Source organism: Cinclus cinclus, chromosome 19 (genome assembly GCF_963662255.1).
Source record: "Cinclus cinclus chromosome 19, bCinCin1.1, whole genome shotgun sequence".
NCBI classification, from domain to species: Eukaryota; Metazoa; Chordata; class Aves; order Passeriformes; family Cinclidae; genus Cinclus; species Cinclus cinclus.
The window spans coordinates 12,313,867-12,339,058 of NC_085064.1; positions in this window are offsets into that span (position 1 = coordinate 12,313,867).

Consider the following 25,192-nt stretch of genomic DNA (forward strand, 5'->3'; position numbering starts at 1 on the left):
TGACACCAATGGGCCTAAAAGGGCCAGGGATGAATTGTTACAACACGGGGACCAATAGAAGCAAGGATCTATTATGCCACCATGGAGGCCAAGAATCAAATGATTCATTGTGACATCAAGTGGCCTAAAAGGGCATGGGATGCATTGTGACAGCACCGAGGTTAAGAGAAGCAAGGAACCATTGTGACCCAATGCAGGCTAACAATCTAATGATCCCTTGTGGCACCAGGGGGTATAAAAAGGGCCAGGGATGGATTGTTACAGCACGGGGAGCAATAGAAGCAAGGATCTACTATGCCACCGTGGAGGCCAAGAATCAAATGATTCATTGTGACATCAAGTGGCCTAAAAGGGCATGGGATTCATTGTGACACCACAGAGGTTAAGAGAAGCAAGGATCCATTGTGACCCAATGGAGGCTAACAATCTAATGATCCCTTTTGACACCAATGGGCCTAAAAGGGGCAGGGATGTATTGTGAAATTATGGGGCCCAATTAAAACCTGGTACAATTACGCCACCATGGAGGCCAAGAATCAAATGATTCATTGTGACATCAAGTGGCCTAAAAGGGCATGGGATGCATTGTGACACCACAGGGGTTAAGAGAAGCAAGGAACCATTGTGACCCAATGTAGGCTAACAATCTAAGAATCCCTTTTGACACCAGGGGGCGCAAAAGGACCACGGATGAACTCTGACAGCATGGGGAGCTATAGAAGCAAGGAACCATTATGACACCATGAAGGCCAAGAATCAAATGGTTCATTGTAAGACCAAGTGGCCTAAAAGGGCTTGGAATGCATTGTGACACCACAGAGGTTAAGAGAAGCAAGGAACCATTGTGACCCAATGCAGGCTAACAATCTAATGATCCCTTGTGGCACCAGGGGGTATAAAAAGGGTCAGGGATGAATTGTTACAGCACGGGGACCAATAGAAGCAAGGATCTATTATGCCACCGTGGAGGCCAAGAATCAAATGATTCATTGTGACATCAAGTGGCCTAAAAGGGCATGGGATGCATTGTGACAGCACAGGGGTTAAGAGAAGCAAGGAACCATTGTGACCCAATGCAGGCTAACAATCTAATGATCCCTTGTGGCACCTGGGGGTATTAAAAGGGCCAGGGATGAATTGTTACAGCATGGGGCCCAATAGAAACAAGGAACCATTATGACACCATGGAGGCCAAGAATCAAATGATTCATTGTGACATCAAGTGGCCTAAAAGGGCATGGGATGCATTGTCACACCACAGAGGTTAAGAGAAGCAAGGAACCATTGTGACCCATTGCAGGCTAACAATCTAATGATCCCTAGTGACACCAATGGGCCTAAAAGGGCCAGGGATGGATTGTTACAGCACGGGGACCAATAGAAGCAAGGATCTATTATGCCACCATGGAGGCCAAGAATCAAATAATTCATTGTGACATCAAGTGGCCGAAAAGGGCATGGGATGCATTGTGACAGCACAGAGGTTAAGAGAAGCAAGGAACCATTGTGATCCAATGCTGCCTAACAATCTAAGAATCCCTTTTGACACCAGGGGGCGCAAAAGGACCACGGATGAACTCTGACAGCATGGGGACCTATAGAAGCAAGGAACCATTATGACACCATGAAGGCCAAGAATCAAATGGTTCATTGTGACATCAAGTGGCCTAAAAGGGCATGGGATGCATTGTGACAGCACAGGGGTTAAGAGAGGCAAGGATCCATTGTGACCCAATGGAGGCTAACAATCTAATAATCCCTTTTGACACCAATGGGCCTAAAAGGGGCAGGGATGTATTGTGAAAGCATGGGGCCCAATGAAAACCTGGTACAATTACGCCACCTTGGAGGCCAAGAATCAAATGATTCATTGTGACATCAAGTGGCCTAAAAGGGCATGGGATGCATTGTGACACCACAGAGGTTAAGAGAAGCAAGGAACCATTGTGACCCAATGCAGGCTAACAATCTAAGAATCCATTGTGACACCAGGGGGCGCAAAAGGGCCACGGATGGACTCTGACAACATGGGGACCTATAGAAGCAAGGAACCATTATGACACCATGAAGGCCAAGAATCAAATGGTTCATTGTGACATCAAGTGGCCTAAAAGGGCTTGGAATGCATTGTGACAGCACAGAGGTTAAGAGAAGCAAGGAACCATTGTGACCCAATGCAGGCTAACAATCTAATGATCCCTTGTGGCACCAGGGGGTATAAAAAGGGCCAGGGATGGATTGTTACAGCACGGGGACCAATAGAAGCAAGGATCTATTATGCCACCATGGAGGCCAAGAATCAAATGATTCATTGTGACATCAAGTGGCCTAAAAGGGCATGGGATGCATTGTGACACCACAGAGGTTAAGAGAAGCAAGGAACCATTGTGACCCAATGCAGGCTAACAATCTAATGATCCCTTGTGACACCAATGGGCCTAAAAGGGCCAGGGATGAATTGTTACAACACGGGGACCAATAGAAGCAAGGATCTATTATGCCACCATGGAGGCCAAGAATCAAATGATTCATTGTGACATCAAGTGGCCTAAAAGGGCATGGGATGCATTGTGACAGCACAGAGGTTAAGAGAAGCAAGGAACCATTGTGACCCAATGCAGGCTAACAATCTAATGATCCCTTGTGGCACCAGGGGGTATAAAAAGGGCCAGGGATGGATTGTTACAGCACGGGGAGCAATAGAAGCAAGGATCTACTATGCCACCGTGGAGGCCAAGAATCAAATGATTCATTGTGACATCAAGTGGCCTAAAAGGGCATGGGATGCATTGTGACACCACAGAGGTTAAGAGAAGCAAGGATCCATTGTGACCCAATGGAGGCTAACAATCTAATGATCCCTTTTGACACCAATGGGCCTAAAAGGGGCAGGGATGTATTGTGAAAGTATGGGGCCCAATTAAAACCTGGTACAATTACGCCACCATGGAGGCCAAGAATCAAATGATTCATTGTGACATCAAGTGGCCTAAAAGGGCATGGGATGCATTGTGACACCACAGGGGTTAAGAGAAGCAAGGAACCATTGCGACCCAATGCAGGCTAACAATCTAAGAATCCCTTTTGACACCAGGGGGCGCAAAAGGACCACGGATGAACTCTGACAGCATGGGGAGCTATAGAAGCAAGGAACCATTATGACACCATGAAGGCCAAGAATCAAATGGTTCATTGTGACATCAAGTGGCCTAAAAGGGCATGGGACGCATTGTGACAGCACAGGGGTTAAGAGAAGCAAGGATCCATTGTGACCCAATGGAGGCTAATAATCCCAGGATCCCATTTGACACCAGGGGGGGGAATAGGGCCAGGGATGAATTGTGACAGCATGGGGCCCAATAGAAACAAGGAACCATTATGACACCATGGAGGCCAAGAATCAAATGATTCATTGTGACATCAAGTGGCCTAAAAGGGCATGGGATGCATTGTGACACCACAGGGGTTAAGAGAAGCAAGGAACCATTGTGACCCAATGCAGGCTAACAATCTAAGAATCCCATTTGACACCAGGGGGCGTAAAAGGTCCAGGGATGAATTGTGACAGCATGGAGCCCAATAGAAACAAGGAAGCATTATGACACCATGGAGGCCAAGAATCAAATGATTCATTGTGACATCAAGTGGCCTAAAAGGGCATGGGATGCATTGTGACACCACAGAGGTTAAGAGAAGCAAGGAATCATTGTGATCCAATGCAGGCTAACAATCTAATGATCCCTTGTGGCACCAGGGGGTATAAAAAGGGCCAGGGATGGATTGTTACAGCACGGGGACCAATAGAAGCAAGGATCTATTATGCCACCATGGAGGCCAAGAATCAAATGATTCATTGTGACATCAAGTGGCCTAAAAGGGCATGGGATGCATTGTGACAGCACAGGGGTTAAGAGAGGCAAGGATCCATTGTGACCCAATGTAGGCTAACAATCTAATAATCCCTTTTGACACCAATGGGCCTAAAAGGGGCAGGGATGTATTGTGAAAGCATGGGGCCCAATGAAAACCTGGTACAATTACGCCACCATGGAGGCCAAGAATCAAATGATTCATTGTGACATCAAGTGGCCTAAAAGGGCATGGGATGCATTGTGACAGCACAGAGGTTAAGAGAAGCAAGGAACCATTGTGACCCAATGCAGGCTAACAATCTAAGAATCCATTGTGACACCAGGGGGCGCAAAAGGGCCACGGATGGACTCTGACAACATGGGGACCTATAGAAGCAAGGAACCATTATGACACCATGAAGGCCAAGAATCAAATGGTTCATTGTGACATCAAGTGGCCTAAAAGGGCTTGGAATGCATTGTGACAGCACAGAGGTTAAGAGAAGCAAGGAACCATTGTGACCCAATGCAGGCTAACAATCTAATGATCCCTTGTGGCACCGGGGGGTATAAAAAGGGCCAGGGATGGATTGTTACAGCACGGGGAGCAATAGAAGCAAGGATCTACTATGCCACCGTGGAGGCCAAGAATCAAATGATTCATTGTGACATCAAGTGGCCTAAAAGGGCATGGGATGCATTGTGACACCACAGAGGTTAAGAGAAGCAAGGATCCATTGTGACCCAATGGAGGCTAACAATTTAATGATCCCTTTTGACACCAATGGGCCTAAAAGGGGCAGGGATGTATTGTGAAAGTATGGGGCCCAATTAAAACCTGGTACAATTACGCCACCATGGAGGCCAAGAATCAAATGATTCATTGTGACATCAAGTGGCCTAAAAGGGCATGGGATGCATTGTGACACCACAGAGGTTAAGAGAAGCAAGGAACCATTGTGATCCAATGCTGCCTAACAATCTAAGAATCCCTTTTGACACCAGGGGGCGGAAAAGGACCACGGATGAACTCTGACAGCATGGGGACCTATAGAAGCAAGGAATCATTATGACACCATGAAGGCCAAGAATCAAATGGTTCATTGTGACATCAAGTGGCCTAAAAGGGCATGGGATGCATTGTGACACCACAGAGGTTAAGAGAAGCAAGGAACCATTGTGACCCAATGCAGGCTAACAATCTAATGATCCCTTGTGACAGCAATGGGCCTAAAAGGGGCAGGGATGAATTGTTACAACACGGGGACCAATAGAAGCAAGGATCTATTATGCCACCATGGAGGCCAAGAATCAAATGATTCATTGTGACATCAAGTGGCCTAAAAGGGCATGGGATGCATTGTGACACCACAGGAGTTAAGAGAACCAAGGAACCATTGTGACCCAATGCAGGCTAACAATCTAAGAATCCCTTGTGACACCAGGGGGCGCAAAAGGGCCACGGATGGACTCTGACACCATGGGGACCTATAGAAGCAAGGAACCATTATGACACCATGAAGGCCAAGAATCAAATGGTTCATTGTGACATCAAGTGGCCTAAAAGGGCTTGGAATGCATTGTGACTCCACAGAGGTTAAGAGAAGCAAGGAACCATTGTGACCCAATGCAGGCTAACAATCTAATGATCCCTTGTGGCACCAGGGGGTATTAAAAGGGCCAGGGATGAATTGTGACAGCATGGGGCCCAATAGAAACAAGGAACCATTATGCCACCATGGAGGCCAAGAATCAAATAATTCATTGTGACATCAAGTGGCCTAAAAGGGCATGGGATGCATTGTGACAGCACAGGGGTTAAGAGAAGCAAGGATCCATTGTGACCCAATGGAGGCTAACAATCTAATGATCCCTTGTGACACCAATGGGCCTAAAAGGGGCAGGGATGTATTGTGAAAGCATGGGGCCCCAGTGAAAACCTGGTACAATTACGCCACCATGGAGGCCAAGAATCAAATGATTCATTGTGACATCAAGTGGCCTAAAAGGGCATGGGATGCATTGTGACACCACAGGGGTTAAGAGAAGCAAGGAACCATTGTGACCCAATGTAGGCTAACAATCTAAGAATCCCTTTTGACACCAGGGGGCGCAAAAGGACCACGGATGAACTCTGACAGCATGGGGACCTATAGAAGCAAGGAACCATTATGACACCATGAAGGCCAAGAATCAAATGGTTCATTGTGACATCAAGTGGCCTAAAAGGGCATGGGATGCATTGTGACAGCACAGGGGTTAAGAGAAGCAAGGATCCATTGTGACCCAATGGAGGCTAATAATCCCAGGATCCCATTTGACACCAGGGGGGGGAATAGGGCCAGGGATGAATTGTGACAGCATGGGGCCCAATAAAAACAAGGAACCATTATGACACCATGGAGGCCAAGAATCAAATGATTCATTGTGACATCAAGTGGCCTAAAAGGGCATGGGATGCATTGTGACACCACAGGGGTTAAGAGAAGCAAGGAGCCATTGTGACCCAATGCAGGCTAACAATCTAAGAATCCCATTTGACACCAGGGGGCGTAAAAGGTCCAGGGATGAATTGTGACAGCATGGAGCCCAATAGAAACAAGGAAGCATTATGACACCATGGAGGCCAAGAATCAAATGATTCATTGTGACATCAAGTGGCCTAAAAGGGCATGGGATGCATTGTGACACCACAGAGGTTAAGAGAAGCAAGGAATCATTGTGATCCAATGCAGGCTAACAATCTAATGATCCCTTGTGGCACCAGGGGGTATAAAAAGGGCCAGGGATGGATTGTTACAGCACGGGGACCAATAGAAGCAAGGATCTATTATGCCACCATGGAGGCCAAGAATCAAATGATTCATTGTGACATCAAGTGGCCTAAAAGGGCATGGGATGCATTGTGACAGCACAGGGGTTAAGAGAGGCAAGGATCCATTGTGACCCAATGGAGGCTAACAATCTAATAATCCCTTTTGACACCAATGGGCCTAAAAGGGGCAGGGATGAATTGTTACAACACGGGGACCAATAGAAGCAAGGATCTATTATGCCACCATGGAGGCCAAGAATCAAATGATTCATTGTGACATCAAGTGGCCTAAAAGGGCATGGGATGCATTGTGACACCACAGGAGTTAAGAGAACCAAGGAACCATTGTGACCCAATGCAGGCTAACAATCTAAGAATCCCTTGTGACACCAGGGGGCGCAAAAGGGCCACGGATGGACTCTGACACCATGGGGACCTATAGAAGCAAGGAACCATTATGACACCATGAAGGCCAAGAATCAAATGGTTCATTGTGACATCAAGTGGCCGAAAAGGGCTTGGAATGCATTGTGACTCCACAGAGGTTAAGAGAAGCAAGGAACCATTGTGACCCAATGCAGGCTAACAATCTAATGATCCCTTGTGGCACCAGGGGGTATTAAAAGGGCCAGGGATGAATTGTGACAGCATGGGGCCCAATAGAAACAAGGAACCATTATGCCACGATGGAGGCCAAGAATCAAATAATTCATTGTGACATCAAGTGGCCTAAAAGGGCATGGGATGCATTGTGACAGCACAGGGGTTAAGAGAAGCAAGGATCCATTGTGACCCAATGGAGGCTAACAATCTAATGATCCCTTGTGACACCAATGGGCCTAAAAGGGGCAGGGATGTATTGTGAAAGCATGGGGCCCCAGTGAAAACCTGGTACAATTACGCCACCATGGAGGCCAAGAATCAAATGATTCATTGTGACATCAAGTGGCCTAAAAGGGCATGGGATGCATATGACACCACAGGGGTTAAGAGAATCAAGGAACCATTGCGACCCAATGCAGGCTAACAATCTAAGAATCCCTTTTGACACCAGGGGGCGCAAAAGGACCACGGATGAACTCTGACAGCATGGGGAGCTATAGAAGCAAGGAACCATTATGACACCATGAAGGCCAAGAATCAAATGGTTCATTGTGACATCAAGTGGCCTAAAAGGGCATGGGATGCATTGTGACAGCACAGGGGTAAAGAGAAGCAAGGATCCATTGTGACCCAATGGAGGCTAATAATCCCAGGATCCCATTTGACACCAGGGGGGGGAATAGGGCCAGGGATGAATTGTGACAGCATGGGGCCCAATAGAAACAAGGAACCATTATGACACCATGGAGGCCAAGAATCAAATGATTCATTGTGACATCAAGTGGCCTAAAAGGGCATGGGATGCATTGTGACACCACAGGGGTTAAGAGAAGCAAGGAACCATTGTGACCCAATGCAGGCTAACAATCTAAGAATCCCATTTGACACCAGGGGGCCTAAAAGGTCCAGGGATGAATTGTGACAGCATGGAGCCCAATAGAAACAAGGAAGCATTATGACACCATGGAGGCCAAGAATCAAATGATTCATTGTGACATCAAGTGGCCTAAAAGGGCATGGGATGCATTGTGACACCACAGAGGTTAAGAGAAGCAAGGAATCATTGTGATCCAATGCAGGCTAACAATCTAATGATCCCTTGTGGCACCAGGGGGTATAAAAAGGGCCAGGGATGGATTGTTACAGCACGGGGACCAATAGAAGCAAGGATCTATTATGCCACCATGGAGGCCAAGAATCAAATGATTCATTGTGACATCAAGTGGCCTAAAAGGGCATGGGATGCATTGTGACAGCACAGGGGTTAAGAGAGGCAAGGATCCATTGTGACCCAATGGAGGCTAACAATCTAATAATCCCTTTTGACACCAATGGGCCTAAAAGGGGCAGGGATGTATTGTGAAAGCATGGGGCCCAATGAAAACCTGGTACAATTACGCCACCATGGAGGCCAAGAATCAAATGATTCATTGTGACATCAAGTGGCCTAAAAGGGCATGGGATGCATTGTGACACCACAGAGGTTAAGAGAAGCAAGGAACCATTGTGACCCAATGCAGGCTAACAATCTAAGAATCCATTGTGACACCAGGGGGCGCAAAAGGGCCACGGATGGACTCTGACAACATGGGGACCTATAGAAGCAAGGAACCATTATGACACCATGAAGGCCAAGAATCAAATGGTTCATTGTGACATCAAGTGGCCTAAAAGGGCTTGGAATGCATTGTGACAGCACAGAGGTTAAGAGAAGCAAGGAACCATTGTGACCCAATGCAGGCTAACAATCTAATGATCCCTTGTGGCACCGGGGGGTATAAAAAGGGCCAGGGATGGATTGTTACAGCACGGGGACCAATAGAAGCAAGGATCTATTATGCCACCATGGAGGCCAAGAATCAAATGATTCATTGTGACATCAAGTGGCCTAAAAGGGCATGGGATGCATTGTGACACCACAGAGGTTAAGAGAAGCAAGGAACCATTGTGACCCAATGCAGGCTAACAATCTAATGATCCCTTGTGACAGCAATGGGCCTAAAAGGGGCAGGGATGAATTGTTACAACACGGGGACCAATAGAAGCAAGGATCTATTATGCCACCATGGAGGCCAAGAATCAAATGATTCATTGTGACATCAAGTGGCCTAAAAGGGCATGGGATGCATTGTGACACCACAGGAGTTAAGAGAACCAAGGAACCATTGTGACCCAATGCAGGCTAACAATCTAAGAATCCCTTGTGACACCAGGGGGCGCAAAAGGGCCACGGATGGACTCTGACACCATGGGGACCTATAGAAGCAAGGAACCATTATGACACCATGAAGGCCAAGAATCAAATGGTTCATTGTGACATCAAGTGGCCGAAAAGGGCTTGGAATGCATTGTGACTCCACAGAGGTTAAGAGAAGCAAGGAACCATTGTGACCCAATGCAGGCTAACAATCTAATGATCCCTTGTGGCACCAGGGGGTATTAAAAGGGCCAGGGATGAATTGTGACAGCATGGGGCCCAATAGAAACAAGGAACCATTATGCCACCATGGAGGCCAAGAATCAAATAATTCATTGTGACATCAAGTGGCCTAAAAGGGCATGGGATGCATTGTGACAGCACAGGGGTTAAGAGAAGCAAGGATCCATTGTGACCCAATGGAGGCTAACAATCTAATGATCCCTTGTGACACCAATGGGCCTAAAAGGGGCAGGGATGTATTGTGAAAGCATGGGGCCCCAGTGAAAACCTGGTACAATTACGCCACCATGGAGGCCAAGAATCAAATGATTCATTGTGACATCAAGTGGCCTAAAAGGGCATGGGATGCATTGTGACACCACAGGGGTTAAGAGAAGCAAGGAACCATTGCGACCCAATGCAGGCTAACAATCTAAGAATCCCTTTTGACACCAGGGGGCGCAAAAGGACCACGGATGAACTCTGACAGCATGGGGAGCTATAGAAGCAAGGAACCATTATGACACCATGAAGGCCAAGAATCAAATGGTTCATTGTGACATCAAGTGGCCTAAAAGGGCATGGGATGCATTGTGACAGCACAGGGGTAAAGAGAAGCAAGGATCCATTGTGACCCAATGGAGGCTAATAATCCCAGGATCCCATTTGACACCAGGGGGGGGAATAGGGCCAGGGATGAATTGTGACAGCATGGGGCCCAATAGAAACAAGGAACCATTATGACACCATGGAGGCCAAGAATCAAATGATTCATTGTGACATCAAGTGGCCTAAAAGGGCATGGGATGCATTGTGACACCACAGGGGTTAAGAGAAGCAAGGAACCATTGTGACCCAATGCAGGCTAACAATCTAAGAATCCCATTTGACACCAGGGGGCGTAAAAGGTCCAGGGATGAATTGTGACAGCATGGAGCCCAATAGAAACAAGGAAGCATTATGACACCATGGAGGCCAAGAATCAAATGATTCATTGTGACATCAAGTGGCCTAAAAGGGCATGGGATGCATTGTGACACCACAGAGGTTAAGAGAAGCAAGGAATCATTGTGATCCAATGCAGGCTAACAATCTAATGATCCCTTGTGGCACCAGGGGGTATAAAAAGGGCCAGGGATGGATTGTTACAGCACGGGGACCAATAGAAGCAAGGATCTATTATGCCACCATGGAGGCCAAGAATCAAATGATTCATTGTGACATCAAGTGGCCTAAAAGGGCATGGGATGCATTGTGACAGCACAGGGGTTAAGAGAGGCAAGGATCCATTGTGACCCAATGGAGGCTAACAATCTAATAATCCCTTTTGACACCAATGGGCCTAAAAGGGGCAGGGATGTATTGTGAAAGCATGGGGCCCAATGAAAACCTGGTACAATTACGCCACCATGGAGGCCAAGAATCAAATGATTCATTGTGACATCAAGTGGCCTAAAAGGGCATGGGATGCATTGTGACACCACAGGGGTTAAGAGAAGCAAGGAACCATTGTGACCCAATGCAGGCTAACAATCTAAGAATCCATTGTGACACCAGGGGGCGCAAAAGGGCCACGGATGGACTCTGACAACATGGGGACCTATAGAAGCAAGGAACCATTATGACACCATGAAGGCCAAGAATCAAATGGTTCATTGTGACATCAAGTGGCCTAAAAGGGCTTGGAATGCATTGTGACAGCACAGAGGTTAAGAGAAGCAAGGAACCATTGTGACCCAATGCAGGCTAACAATCTAATGATCCCTTGTGGCACCGGGGGGTATAAAAAGGGCCAGGGATGGATTGTTACAGCACGGGGACCAATAGAAGCAAGGATCTATTATGCCACCATGGAGGCCAAGAATCAAATGATTCATTGTGACATCAAGTGGCCTAAAAGGGCATGGGATGCATTGTGACACCACAGAGGTTAAGAGAAGCAAGGAACCATTGTGACCCAATGCAGGCTAACAATCTAATGATCCCTTGTGACAGCAATGGGCCTAAAAGGGGCAGGGATGAATTGTTACAACACGGGGACCAATAGAAGCAAGGATCTATTATGCCACCATGGAGGCCAAGAATCAAATGATTCATTGTGACATCAAGTGGCCTAAAGGGGCATGGGATGCATTGTGACAGCACAGAGGTTAAGAGAAGCAAGGATCCATTGTGACCCAATGGAGGCTAACAATCTAATGATCCCTTTTGACACCAATGGGCCTAAAAGGGGCAGGGATGTACTGTGAAAGCATGGGGCCCAATTAAAACCTGGTACAATTACGCCACCATGGAGGCCAAGAATCAAATGATTCATTGTGACATCAAGTGGCCTAAAAGGGCATGGGATGCATTGTGACACCACAGGGGTTAAGAGAAGCAAGGAACCATTGTGACCCAATGTAGGCTAACAATCTAAGAATCCCTTTTGACACCAGGGGGCGCAAAAGGACCACGGATGAACTCTGACAGCATGGGGAGCTATAGAAGCAAGGAACCATTATGACACCATGAAGGCCAAGAATCAAATGGTTCATTGTAAGACCAAGTGGCCTAAAAGGGCTTGGAATGCATTGTGACACCACAGAGGTTAAGAGAAGCAAGGAACCATTGTGACCCAATGCAGGCTAACAATCTAATGATCCCTTGTGGCACCAGGGGGTATAAAAAGGGCCAGGGATGCATTGTTACAGCACGGGGACCAATAGAAGCAAGGATCTATTATGCCACCGTGGAGGCCAAGAATCAAATGATTCATTGTGACATCAAGTGGCCTAAAAGGGCATGGGATGCATTGTGACAGCACAGGGGTTAAGAGAAGCAAGGAGCCATTGTGACCCAATGCAGGCTAACAATCTAAGAATCCCATTTGACACCAGGGGGCGTAAAAGGTCCAGGGATGAATTGTGACAGCATGGAGCCCAATAGAAACAAGGAAGCATTATGACACCATGGAGGCCAAGAATCAAATGATTCATTGTGACATCAAGTGGCCTAAAAGGGCATGGGATGCATTGTGACACCACAGAGGTTAAGAGAAGCAAGGAATCATTGTGATCCAATGCAGGCTAACAATCTAATGATCCCTTGTGGCACCAGGGGGTATAAAAAGGGCCAGGGATGGATTGTTACAGCACGGGGACCAATAGAAGCAAGGATCTATTATGCCACCATGGAGGCCAAGAATCAAATGATTCATTGTGACATCAAGTGGCCTAAAAGGGCATGGGATGCATTGTGACAGCACAGGGGTTAAGAGAGGCAAGGATCCATTGTGACCCAATGGAGGCTAACAATCTAATAATCCCTTTTGACACCAATGGGCCTAAAAGGGGCAGGGATGAATTGTTACAACACGGGGACCAATAGAAGCAAGGATCTATTATGCCACCATGGAGGCCAAGAATCAAATGATTCATTGTGACATCAAGTGGCCTAAAAGGGCATGGGATGCATTGTGACACCACAGGAGTTAAGAGAACCAAGGAACCATTGTGACCCAATGCAGGCTAACAATCTAAGAATCCCTTGTGACACCAGGGGGCGCAAAAGGGCCACGGATGGACTCTGACACCATGGGGACCTATAGAAGCAAGGAACCATTATGACACCATGAAGGCCAAGAATCAAATGGTTCATTGTGACATCAAGTGGCCGAAAAGGGCTTGGAATGCATTGTGACTCCACAGAGGTTAAGAGAAGCAAGGAACCATTGTGACCCAATGCAGGCTAACAATCTAATGATCCCTTGTGGCACCAGGGGGTATTAAAAGGGCCAGGGATGAATTGTGACAGCATGGGGCCCAATAGAAACAAGGAACCATTATGCCACCATGGAGGCCAAGAATCAAATAATTCATTGTGACATCAAGTGGCCTAAAAGGGCATGGGATGCATTGTGACAGCACAGGGGTTAAGAGAAGCAAGGATCCATTGTGACCCAATGGAGGCTAACAATCTAATGATCCCTTGTGACACCAATGGGCCTAAAAGGGGCAGGGATGTATTGTGAAAGCATGGGGCCCCAGTGAAAACCTGGTACAATTACGCCACCATGGAGGCCAAGAATCAAATGATTCATTGTGACATCAAGTGGCCTAAAAGTGCATGGGATGCATATGACACCACAGGGGTTAAGAGAATCAAGGAACCATTGCGACCCAATGCAGGCTAACAATCTAAGAATCCCTTTTGACACCAGGGGGCGCAAAAGGACCACGGATGAACTCTGACAGCATGGGGAGCTATAGAAGCAAGGAACCATTATGACACCATGAAGGCCAAGAATCAAATGGTTCATTGTGACATCAAGTGGCCTAAAAGGGCATGGGATGCATTGTGACAGCACAGGGGTAAAGAGAAGCAAGGATCCATTGTGACCCAATGGAGGCTAATAATCCCAGGATCCCATTTGACACCAGGGGGGGGAATAGGGCCAGGGATGAATTGTGACAGCATGGGGCCCAATAGAAACAAGGAACCATTATGACACCATGGAGGCCAAGAATCAAATGATTCATTGTGACATCAAGTGGCCTAAAAGGGCATGGGATGCATTGTGACACCACAGGGGTTAAGAGAAGCAAGGAACCATTGTGACCCAATGCAGGCTAACAATCTAAGAATCCCATTTGACACCAGGGGGCGTAAAAGGTCCAGGGATGAATTGTGACAGCATGGAGCCCAATAGAAACAAGGAAGCATTATGACACCATGGAGGCCAAGAATCAAATGATTCATTGTGACATCAAGTGGCCTAAAAGGGCATGGGATGCATTGTGACACCACAGAGGTTAAGAGAAGCAAGGAATCATTGTGATCCAATGCAGGCTAACAATCTAATGATCCCTTGTGGCACCAGGGGGTATAAAAAGGGCCAGGGATGGATTGTTACAGCACGGGGACCAATAGAAGCAAGGATCTATTATGCCACCATGGAGGCCAAGAATCAAATGATTCATTGTGACATCAAGTGGCCTAAAAGGGCATGGGATGCATTGTGACAGCACAGGGGTTAAGAGAGGCAAGGATCCATTGTGACCCAATGGAGGCTAACAATCTAATAATCCCTTTTGACACCAATGGGCCTAAAAGGGGCAGGGATGTATTGTGAAAGCATGGGGCCCAATGAAAACCTGGTACAATTACGCCACCATGGAGGCCAAGAATCAAATGATTCATTGTGACATCAAGTGGCCTAAAAGGGCATGGGATGCATTGTGACACCACAGAGGTTAAGAGAAGCAAGGAACCATTGTGACCCAATGCAGGCTAACAATCTAAGAATCCATTGTGACACCAGGGGGCGCAAAAGGGCCACGGATGGACTCTGACAGCATGGGGAGCTATAGAAGCAAGGAACCATTATGACACCATGAAGGCCAAGAATCAAATGGTTCATTGTGACATCAAGTGGCCTAAAAGGGCATGGGATGCATTGTGACAGCACAGGGGTAAAGAGAAGCAAGGATCCATTGTGACCCAATGGAGGCTAATAATCCCAGGATCCCATTTGACACCAGGGGGGGGAATAGGGCCAGGGATGAATTGTGACACCACAGGAGTTAAGAGAACCATGGAACCATTGTGACCCAATGCAGGCTAACAATCTAATGATCCCTTGTGGCACCAGGGGGTATAAAAAGGGCCACGGATGGACTCTGACAGCATGGGGACCTATAGAAGCAAGGAACCATTATGACACCATGAAGGCCAAGAATCAAATGGTTCATTGTGACATCAAGTGGCCTAAAAGGGCTTGGAATGCATTGTGACAGCACAGAGGTTAAGAGAAGCAAGGAACCATTGTGACCCAATGCAGGCTAACAATCTAATGATCCCTTGTGGCACCGGGGGGTATAAAAAGGGCCAGGGATGGATTGTTACAGCACGGGGACCAATAGAAGCAAGGATCTATTATGCCACCATGGAGGCCAAGAATCAAATGATTCATTGTGACATCAAGTGGCCTAAAAGGGCATGGGATGCATTGTGACACCACAGAGGTTAAGAGAAGCAAGGAACCATTGTGACCCAATGCAGGCTAACAATCTAATGATCCCTTGTGACAGCAATGGGCCTAAAAGGGGCAGGGATGAATTGTTACAACACGGGGACCAATAGAAGCAAGGATCTATTATGCCACCATGGAGGCCAAGAATCAAATGATTCATTGTGACATCAAGTGGCCTAAAAGGGCATGGGATGCATTGTGACACCACAGGAGTTAAGAGAACCAAGGAACCATTGTGACCCAATGCAGGCTAACAATCTAAGAATCCCTTGTGACACCAGGGGGCGCAAAAGGGACACGGATGGACTCTGACACCATGGGGACCTATAGAAGCAAGGAACCATTATGACACCATGAAGGCCAAGAATCAAATGGTTCATTGTGACATCAAGTGGCCGAAAAGGGCTTGGAATGCATTGTGACTCCACAGAGGTTAAGAGAAGCAAGGATCCATTGTGACCCAATGGAGGCTAACAATCTAATGATCCCTTGTGACACCAATGGGCCTAAAAGGGGCAGGGATGTATTGTAAAAGCATGGGGCCCCAGTGAAAACCTGGTACAATTACGCCACCATGGAGGCCAAGAATCAAATGATTCATTGTGACATCAAGTGGCCTAAAAGGGCATGGGATGCATTGTGACACCACAGGGGTTAAGAGAAGCAAGGAACCATTGCGACCCAATGCAGGCTAACAATCTAAGAATCCCTTTTGACACCAGGGGGCGCAAAAGGACCACGGATGAACTCTGACAGCATGGGGAGCTATAGAAGCAAGGAACCATTATGACACCATGAAGGCCAAGAATCAAATGGTTCATTGTGACATCAAGTGGCCTAAAAGGGCATGGGATGCATTGTGACAGCACAGGGGTAAAGAGAAGCAAGGATCCATTGTGACCCAATGGAGGCTAATAATCCCAGGATCCCATTTGACACCAGGGGGGGGAATAGGGCCAGGGATGAATTGTGACAGCATGGGGCCCAATAGAAACAAGGAACCATTATGACACCATGGAGGCCAAGAATCAAATGATTCATTGTGACATCAAGTGGCCTAAAAGGGCATGGGATGCATTGTGACACCACAGGGGTTAAGAGAAGCAAGGATCCATTGTGACCCAATGGAGGCTAACAATCTAAGAATCCCATTTGACACCAGGGGGCGTAAAAGGTCCAGGGATGAATTGTGACAGCATGGAGCCCAATAGAAACAAGGAAGCATTATGAAACCATGGAGGCCAAGAATCAAATGATTCATTGTGACATCAAGTGGCCTAAAAGGGCATGGGATGCATTGTGACACCACAGAGGTTAAGAGAAGCAAGGAATCATTGTGATCCAATGCAGGCTAACAATCTAATGATCCCTTGTGGCACCAGGGGGTATAAAAAGGGCCAGGGATGGATTGTTACAGCACGGGGACTAATAGAAGCAAGGATCTATTATGCCACCATGGAGGCCAAGAATCAAATGATTCATTGTGACATCAAGTGGCCTAAAAGGGCATGGGATGCATTGTGACAGCACAGGGGTTAAGAGAGGCAAGGATCCATTGTGACCCAATGGAGGCTAACAATCTAATAATCCCTTTTGACACCAATGGGCCTAAAAGGGGCAGGGATGTATTGTGAAAGCATGGGGCCCAATGAAAACCTGGTACAATTACGCCACCATGGAGGCCAAGAATCAAATGATTCATTGTGACATCAAGTGGCCTAAAAGGGCATGGGATGCATTGTGACACCACAGAGGTTAAGAGAAGCAAGGAACCATTGTGACCCAATGCAGGCTAACAATCTAAGAATCCATTGTGACACCAGGGGGCGCAAAAGGGCCACGGATGGACTCTGACAACATGGGGACCTATAGAAGCAAGGAACCATTATGACACCATGAAGGCCAAGAATCAAATGGTTCATTGTGACATCAAGTGGCCTAAAAGGGCTTGGAATGCATTGTGACAGCACAGAGGTTAAGAGAAGCAAGGAACCATTGTGACCCAATGCAGGCTAACAATCTAATGATCCCTTGTGGCACCGGGGGGTATAAAAAGGGCCAGGGATGGATTGTTACAGCACGGGGACCAATAGAAGCAAGGATCTATTATGCCACCATGGAGGCCAAGAATCAAATGATTCATTGTGACATCAAGTGGCCTAAAAGGGCATGGGATGCATTGTGACACCACAGAGGTTAAGAGAAGCAAGGAACCATTGTGACCCAATGCAGGCTAACAATCTAATGATCCCTTGTGACAGCAATGGGCCTAAAAGGGGCAGGGATGAATTGTTACAACACGGGGACCAATAGAAGCAAGGAACCATTATGACACCATGAAGGCCAAGAATCAAATGGTTCATTGTGACATCAAGTGGCCTAAAAGGGCTTGGAATGCATTGTGACTCCACAGAGGTTAAGAGAAGCAAGGAACCATTGTGACCCAATGCAGGCTAACAATCTAATGATCCCTTGTGGCACCAGGGGGTATTAAAAGGGCCAGGGATGAATTGTGACAGCATGGGGCCCAATAGAAACAAGGAACCATTATGGAACCATGGAGGCCAAGAATCAAATAATTCATTGTGACATCAAGTGGCCTAAAAGGGCATGGGATGCATTGTGACAGCACAGGGGTTAAGAGAAGCAAGGATCCATTGTGACCCAATGGAGGCTAACAATCTAATGATCCCTTGTGACACCAATGCGCCTAAAAGGGGCAGGGATGTATTGTGAAAGCATGGGGCCCCAGTGAAAACCTGGTACAATTACGCCACCATGGAGGCCAAGAATCAAATGATTCATTGTGACATCAAGTGGCCTAAAAGGGCATGGGATGCATTGTGACACCACAGGGGTTAAGAGAAGCAAGGAAGCATTGCGACCCAATGCAGGCTAACAATCTAAGAATCCCTTTTGACACCAGGGGGCGCAAAAGGACCACGGATGAACTCTGACAGCATGGGGAGCTATAGAAGCAAGGAACCATTATGACACCATGAAGGCCAAGAATCAAATGGTTCATTGTGACATCAAGTGGCCTAAAAGGGCATGGGATGCATTGTGACAGCACAGGGGTTAAGAGAAGCAAGGATCCATTGTGACCCAATGGAGGCTAATAATCCCAGGATCCCATTTGACACCAGGGGGGGGAATAGGGCCAGGGATGAATTGTGACAGCATGGGGCCCAATAGAAACAAGGAACCATTATGACACCATGGAGGCCAAGAATCAAATGATTCATTGTGACATCAAGTGGCCTAAAAGGGCATGGGATGCATTGTGACACCACAGGGGTTAAGAGAAGCAAGGAACCATTGTGACCCAATGCAGGCTAACAATCTAAGAATCCCATTTGACACCAGGGGGCGTAAAAGGTCCAGGGATGAATTGTGACAGAATGGAGCCCAATAGAAACAAGGAAGCATTATGACACCATGGAGGCCAAGAATCAAATGATTCATTGTGACATCAAGTGGCCTAAAAGGGCATGGGATGCATTGTGACACCACAGAGGTTAAGAGAATCAAGGAATCATTGTGATCCAATGCAGGCTAACAATCTAATGATCCCTTGTGGCACCAGGGGGTATAAAAAGGGCCAGGGATGGATTGTTACAGCACGGGGACCAATAGAAGCAAGGATCTATTATGCCACCATGGAGGCCAAGAATCAAATGATTCATTGTGACATCAAGTGGCCTAAAAGGGCATGGGATGCATTGTGACAGCACAGGGGTTAAGAGAGGCAAGGATCCATTGTGACCCAATGGAGGCTAACAATCTAATAATCCCTTTTGACACCAATGGGCCTAAAAGGGGCAGGGATGTATTGTGAAAGCATGGGGCCCAATGAAAACCTGGTACAATTACGCCACCATGGAGGCCAAGAATCAAATGATTCATTGTGACATCAAGTGGCCTAAAAGGGCATGGGATGCATTGTGACACCACAGGGGTTAAGAGAAGCAAGGAACCATTGTGACCTAATGCATGCTAACAATCTAAGAATCCATTGTGACACCAGGGGGCGCAAAAGGGCCACGGATGGACTCTGACAACATGGGGACCTATAGAAGCAAGGAACCATTATGACACCATGAAGGCCAAGAATCAAATGGTTCATTGTGACATCAAGTGGCCTAAAAGGGCTTGGAATGCATTGTGACAGCACAGAGGTTAAGAGAAGCAAGGAACCATTGTGACCCAATGCAGGCTAACAATCTAATGATCCCTTGTGGCACCGGGGGGTATAAAAAGGGCCAGGGATGGATTGTTACAGCACGGGGACCAATAGAAGCAAGGATCTATTATGCCACCATGGAGGCCAAGAATCAAATGATTCATTGTGACATCAAGTGGCCTAAAAGTGCATGGGATGCATTGTGACACCACAGAGGTTAAGAGAAGCAAGGAACCATTGTGACCCAATGCAGGCTAACAATCTAATGATCCCTTGTGACAGCAATGGGCCTAAAAGGGGCAGGGATGAATTGTTACAACACGGGGACCAATAGAAGCAAGGATCTATTATGCCACCATGGAGGCCAAGAATCAAATGATTCATTGTGACATCAAGTGGCCTAAAAGGGCATGGGATGCATTGTGACAGCACAGAGGTTAAGAGAAGCAAGGAACCATTGTGACCCAATGCAGGCTAACAATCTAATGATCCCTTGTGGCACCAGGGGGTATAAAAAGGGCCAGGGATGGATTGTTACAGCACGGGGAGCAATAGAAGCAAGGATCTACTATGCCACCGTGGAGGCCAAGAATCAAATGATTCATTGTGACATCAAGTGGCCTAAAAGGGCATGGGATGCATTGTGACACCACAGAGGTTAAGAGAAGCAAGGATCCACTGTGACCCAATGAAGGCTAACAATCTAATGATCCCTTTTGACACCAATGGGCCTAAAAGGGGCAGGGATGTATTGTGAAAGTATGGGGCCCAATTAAAACCTGGTACAATTACGCCACCATGGAGGCCAAGAATCAAATGATTCATTGTGACATCAAGTGGCCTAAAAGGGCATGGGATGCATTGTGACACCACAGGGGTTAAGAGAAGCAAGGAACCATTGCGACCCAATGCAGGCTAACAATCTAAGAATCCCTTTTGACACCAGGGGGCGCAAAAGGACCACGGATGAACTCTGACAGCATGGGGACCTATAGAAGCAAGGAACCATTATGACACCATGAAGGCCAAGAATCAAATGGTTCATTGTGACATCAAGTGGCCTAAAAGGGCATGGGATGCATTGTGACAGCACAGGGGTTAAGAGAAGCAAGGATCCATTGTGACCCAATGGAGGCTAATAATCCCAGGATCCCATTTGACACCAGGGGGGGGAATAGGGCCAGGGATGAATTGTGACAGCATGGGGCCCAATAGAAACAAGGAACCATTATGACACCATGGAGGCCAAGAATCAAATGATTCATTGTGACATCAAGTGGCCTAAAAGGGCATGGGATACATTGTGACACCACAGAGGTTAAGAGAAGCAAGGAATCATTGTGATCCAATGCAGGCTAACAATCTAATGATCCCTTGTGGCACCAGGGGGTATAAAAAGGGCCAGGGATGGATTGTTACAGCACGGGGACCAATAGAAGCAAGGATCTATTATGCCACCATGGAGGCCAAGAATCAAATGATTCATTGTGACATCAAGTGTCCTAAAAGGGCATGGGATGCATTGTGACAGCACAGGGGTTAAGAGAGGCAAGGATCCATTGTGACCCAATGTAGGCTAACAATCTAATAATCCCTTTTGACACCAATGGGCCTAAAAGGGGCAGGGATGTATTGTGAAAGCATGGGGCCCAATGAAAACCTGGTACAATTACGCCACCATGGAGGCCAAGAATCAAATGATTCATTGTGACATCAAGTGGCCTAAAAGGGCATGGGATGCATTGTGACACCACAGAGGTTAAGAGAAGCAAGGAACCATTGTGACCCAATGCAGGCTAACAATCTAAGAATCCATTGTGACACCAGGGGGCGCAAAAGGGCCACGGATGGACTCTGACAACATGGGGACCTATAGAAGCAAGGAACCATTATGACACCATGAAGGCCAAGAATCAAATGGTTCATTGTGACATCAAGTGGCCTAAAAGGGCTTGGAATGCATTGTGACAGCACAGAGGTTAAGAGAAGCAAGGAACCATTGTGACCCAATGCAGGCTAACAATCTAATGATCCCTTGTGGCACCGGGGGGTATAAAAAGGGCCAGGGATGGATTGTTACAGCACGGGGACCAATAGAAGCAAGGATCTACTATGCCACCGTGGAGGCCAAGAATCAAATGATTCATTGTGACATCAAGTGGCCTAAAAGGGCATGGGATGCATTGTGACACCACAGAGGTTAAGAGAAGCAAGGATCCATTGTGACCCAATGGAGGCTAACAATCTAATGATCCCTTTTGACACCAATGGGCCTAAAAGGGGCAGGGATGTATTGTGAAAGTATGGGGCCCAATTAAAACCTGGTACAATTACGCCACCATGGAGGCCAAGAATCAAATGATTCATTGTGACATCAAGTGGCCTAAAAGGGCATGGGATGCATTGTGACACCACAGGGGTTAAGAGAAGCAAGGAACCATTGTGATCCAATGCTGCCTAACAATCTAAGAATCCCTTTTGACACCAGGGGGCGGAAAAGGACCACGGATGAACTCTGACAGCATGGGGACCTATAGAAGCAAGGAATCATTATGACACCATGAAGGCCAAGAATCAAATGGTTCATTGTGACATCAAGTGGACTAAAAGGGCATGGGATGCATTGTGACACCACAGAGGTTAAGAGAAGCAAGGAACCATTGTGACCCAATGCAGGCTAACAATCTAATGATCCCTTGTGACAGCAATGGGCCTAAAAGGGGCAGGGATGAATTGTTACAACACGGGGACCAATAGAAACAAGGATCTATTATGCCACCATGTAGGCCAAGAATCAAATGATTCATTGTGACATCAAGTGGCCTAAAAGGGCATGGGATGCATTGTGACACCACAGGAGTTAAGAGAACCAAGGAACCATTGTGACCCAATGCAGGCTAACAATCTAAGAATCCCTTGTGACACCAGGGGGCGTAAAAGGTCCAGGGATGAATTGTGACAGCATGGAGCCCAATAGAAACAAGGAAGCATTATGACACCATGGAGGCCAAGAATCAAATGATTCATTGTGACATCAAGTGGCCTAAAAGGGCATGGGATGCATTGTGACACCACAGAGGTTAAGAGAAGCAAGGAATCATTGTGATCCAATGCAGGCTAACAATCTAATGATCCCTTGTGGCACCAGGGGGTATAAAAAGGGCCAGGGATGGATTGTTACAGCACGGGGACCAATAGAAGCAAGGATCTATTATGCCACCATGGAGGCCAAGAATCAAATGATTCATTGTGACATCAAGTGGCCTAAAAGGGCATGGGATGCATTGTGACAGCACAGGGGTTAAGAGAGGCAAGGATCCATTGTGACCCAATGTAGGCTAACAATCTAATAATCCCTTTTGACACCAATGGGCCTAAAAGGGGCAGGGATGTATTGTGAAAGCATGGGGCCCAATGAAAACCTGGTACAATTACGCCACCATGGAGGCCAAGAATCAAATGATTCATTGTGACATCAAGTGGCCTAAAAGGGCATGGGATGCATTGTGACACCACAGAGGTTAAGAGAAGCAAGGAACCATTGTGACCCAATGCAGGCTAACAATCTAAGAATCCATTGTGACACCAGGGGGCGCAAAAGGGCCACGGATGGACTCTGACAACATGGGGACCTATAGAAGCAAGGAACCATTATGACACCATGAAGGCCAAGAATCAAATGGTTCATTGTGACATCAAGTGGCCTAAAAGGGCTTGGAATGCATTGTGACAGCACAGAGGTTAAGAGAAGCAAGGAACCATTGTGACCCAATGCAGGCTAACAATCTAATGATCCCTTGTGGCACCGGGGGGTATAAAAAGGGCCAGGGATGGATTGTTACAGCACGGGGACCAATAGAAGCAAGGATCTACTATGCCACCGTGGAGGCCAAGAATCAAATGATTCATTGTGACATCAAGTGGCCTAAAAGGGCATGGGATGCATTGTGACACCACAGAGGTTAAGAGAAGCAAGGATCCATTGTGACCCAATGGAGGCTAACAATCTAATGATCCCTTTTGACACCAATGGGCCTAAAAGGGGCAGGGATGTATTGTGAAAGTATGGGGCCCAATTAAAACCTGGTACAATTACGCCACCATGGAGGCCAAGAATCAAATGATTCATTGTGACATCAAGTGGCCTAAAAGGGCATGGGATGCATTGTGACACCACAGGGGTTAAGAGAAGCAAGGAACCATTGTGATCCAATGCTGCCTAACAATCTAAGAATCCCTTTTGACACCAGGGGGCGCAAAAGGACCACGGATGAACTCTGACAGCATGGGGACCTATAGAAGCAAGGAATCATTATGACACCATGAAGGCCAAGAATCAAATGGTTCATTGTGACATCAAGTGGCCTAAAAGGGCATGGGATGCATTGTGACACCACAGAGGTTAAGAGAAGCAAGGAACCATTGTGACCCAATGCAGGCTAACAATCTAATGATCCCTTGTGACAGCAATGGGCCTAAAAGGGGCAGGGATGAATTGTTACAACACGGGGACCAATAGAAGCAAGGATCTATTATGCCACCATGGAGGCCAAGAATCAAATGATTCATTGTGACATCAAGTGGCCTAAAAGGGCATGGGATGCATTGTGACACCACAGGAGTTAAGAGAACCAAGGAACCATTGTGACCCAATGCAGGCTAACAATCTAAGAATCCCTTGTGACACCAGGGGGCGCAAAAGGGCCACGGATGGACTCTGACACCATGGGGACCTATAGAAGCAAGGAACCATTATGACACCATGAAGGCCAAGAATCAAATGGTTCATTGTGACATCAAGTGGCCGAAAAGGGCTTGGAATGCATTGTGACTCCACAGAGGTTAAGAGAAGCAAGGAACCATTGTGACCCAATGCAGGCTAACAATCTAATGATCCCTTGTGGCACCAGGGGGTATTAAAAGGGCCAGGGATGAATTGTGACAGCATGGGGCCCAATAGAAACAAGGAACCATTATGCCACCATGGAGGCCAAGAATCAAATAATTCATTGTGACATCAAGTGGCCTAAAAGGGCATGGGATGCATTGTGACAGCACAGGGGTTAAGAGAAGCAAGGATCCATTGTGACCCAATGGAGGCTAACAATCTAATGATCCCTTGTGACACCAATGGGCCTAAAAGGGGCAGGGATGTATTGTGAAAGCATGGGGCCCCAGTGAAAACCTGGTACAATTACGCCACCATGGAGGCCAAGAATCAAATGATTCATTGTGACATCAAGTGGCCTAAAAGGGCATGGGATGCATTGTGACACCACAGGGGTTAAGAGAAGCAAGGAACCATTGC